A 3146-nucleotide genomic window follows, 5' to 3' on the forward strand; every position below is an offset into this window, starting at 1 on the left:
GGAAGATTACACTTGTGTTATCGCAACGGCGAGATTAGAATGTCTATGCCAGCGCTATCGTGGACCCCGTTAACGTCACATCACTACCGAACCCTAGGCTGAAACGGGGACCCAAGACTTCCTCCCTCGCTTGCCGCCACGTGGCAGACAGCGTTCAAAGGGGGAAGGAGACCAATGACCTTATGCCACGTACTTACTCGAGAATGAACGAGGCGTCCCCGTCCATCCCAAGGGCGGGCGGTGGGCGCGCCGGACCGCTTCGCTATCTCGTCTCAAACAGCGTTGCACTCGCATGAGACGACGCGTCTCCTTCTAATTGGTCAACGACTTGGACCCACAGAACCAGAGCAGGTTGCATGAGGAGATAGTCGCACACGCAAATATGCGCAGATTCTGTCGTCCGAGTTTCGGGAAGGCGCGTGGTGGACGCCGCGTACAGCCGCGTGGCGGTTGCCGCCATCACCAAGCGACGCCACGAGCGCTGCGGAAACCGGGAAACCGGATGCCGTGAACTATTGCAGGAGGAGGTGCCGATATTCTCACGCAATCTTGATGTTCAGTTATGCCCTCCCCTACATAACGCCGTTTGCTCAATGCAAGGAGACGTCACCGGTAATCCTTGATCAGAACGTCAGTCGGTCACTGCCGTTGATGCGACCTAATTTTCAAATTTATTAACACAAGCTTTAGTAAAAAAATTGTTAATACAATAAGCCATTATAATGTCCGTTACAATAGAATCAAAAAAGGATTCTCGCGGTATCTTCTGCAACACCATGATTGGATGGTATCTTGCGCATATCTCAAAATATTTTAATTATTTTATCCACCTATATGTACATGTTTCTAAGCGATCACTATGTAATGGAAGCCAAAAATAACCTTTCATTAAAAAATATCATCTATCCTATCTTGTCAAAAAATAAAATGCTTTTACATTTGTACGAAGCAGTGGGTCTTCTTGTTCAGCATTAACTTCACAAGGATAGCAATAGTACAACATATTTCATCATATGGTTTGATTTGGATAGTATACTCTCCATTGGACGCTATTTTATCGGCCTCAGATCCAACATGCCACTTGATAGTTGTTGCAGTTTATGTTTGAAAGCACTCCAAGCATTCTTATTGTTTTACAAGATAGGCAGTAGAAAATCATTATATTCACAGGTAACACACTAAATTAAGGCCTGAGTTTAGCACTCCTTGAAGCTTTCTGAAAAAACTCAATATCAGACAGCCAATGGGTTGATTTTCATAAAGGATTATTGCTACATTATTACTTTTTGGGTAGTTGATTATTGATATATTTCTAAATTTCTATTTCTACTGTATGTCACCACTTAGGATTATTTCCTAAATGATACTTCTTTACTGCATGGACCTGGTACCTACAACTACTTAATCCTTCATCGCTTGTGTTTCTACTTTAATCATAGCATACTTACAAATTTCATAATACCATCAAGATACAAATACAGCAATGGCAGTTTTATTTTGAACTCAGTACACTACAACAGAATAGGATATTAAAAATTCATTGCTAATAATCAATTTTTATCGCTAATGGTTATTAGCGAAAAAATTATCGTCGCTAATATTTAGTCACAAATAATGGCGTTGTTAATAATTTTTTACGACAGAAAAAATTTTCATTGCTAATAATAAATATTATCAATCAAAAATTTTTATCGTTATAATTTTTTTTCAAAAACTATTTACGAAGAAAATTGTAGCCATAAAAAAAAATAATTTATGATAAAATATTACGTCACTAATAAAAAAATAATCATTTGTGACGAATCATATTCGTCGCTATTAATTTAATTAAAAATTTTTATGAAAATAAAAAAATATTAGCAACGTAAATTTTTTATCGTAAATAAGTTAATTTCTGACATAAATTTTTGTCGCTAATAAATTATCAATTATTTACGATAAAAATATTTTTATCACTATTAATTTAATTAAAAATTTTAATAAAAAATTAAATTTAAAAAAATATTAGCGATGTAAACTTTTCATTGCAAATATGATAATTTCTGATGCACATTTTTGTTGCTGGTAAATATCAATTATTTACGATGAAAATATTTTTATTACTATTAATTTAATTAAAAAATTTTATAAAAATTAAATTTTAAAAAAATATTAACGACGTAAATTTTTCATCGTAAATATGATAATTTTTGACAGATATTTTTATCGCTAATAAATTATCAATTATTTACGATGAAAATATTTTCATCGCTATTAATTTAATAAATAATTTTTAAAAAATTAAATTTAAAAAATATTAGCAATGTACATTTTACATCTCAAATATTATAATTTTTGATGTAAATTTTTATCGCTAATAAATTTTTAATTATTTATGATAAAAATAATTTCATCGTTCTTAATTTAATATAAAATTTTGATATTTTATATTTATTAAAAAAATTATTTACGATCAATTTTTCATCGCTAATATTTTTTTGACGACTAACATTTTGTCAAAAATAATTCTGTCACTAATAATTTGTACATATTTTTTTAAAAAAATAATTTATAAATATATTTATTTAATATATATTTATAATATTTTTTATAAATTAAAAATAAAAAATTTATACAATAACTCATAAATAAATTTTATTATTTTATTATATTAAATTAAAATTATAAGAAGTCTAAAATAAAAATAAAAAGCTACATAAATAAGCTGTCAAGTGTGGGCATCTGCAGAAGGGGAATGGGATGGAGGAGAGCGCTCGAAAGAGCTTAGACCGGCCTGCTGCTTTCTCATCAGCTGCATCATCTGCTTCATTTGTACTATCCGCTCCATCATCTGGATCTGGAGCCACTGGTACTCGTTGACGCATGCAGTTAACTTATCAGCTCGTTGCTCAGTCTGTCTCTGCACCTCCGCTAGCCGAGCATCACAGACAGCATGGATGTCAGCCCTAGATGAGCGTGAGGATGAGGGAGCACTGATCCCATGCCCTAGACTCCTAACATAACGGGGTCACATAATAAGTACCTGATCACAGATTTCATCATCTGTGGGTGCTGTTGAGCCCTCAGAGGTAGGCTGGGATCTGATGTCTATCATACGATCCTGAAAATTAAAATTATAGCTATTTTAATTTCATACTAAAAATCAA

Source organism: Elaeis guineensis, chromosome 8 (assembly GCF_000442705.2).
Source record: "Elaeis guineensis isolate ETL-2024a chromosome 8, EG11, whole genome shotgun sequence".
NCBI classification, from domain to species: domain Eukaryota; kingdom Viridiplantae; phylum Streptophyta; class Magnoliopsida; order Arecales; family Arecaceae; genus Elaeis; species Elaeis guineensis.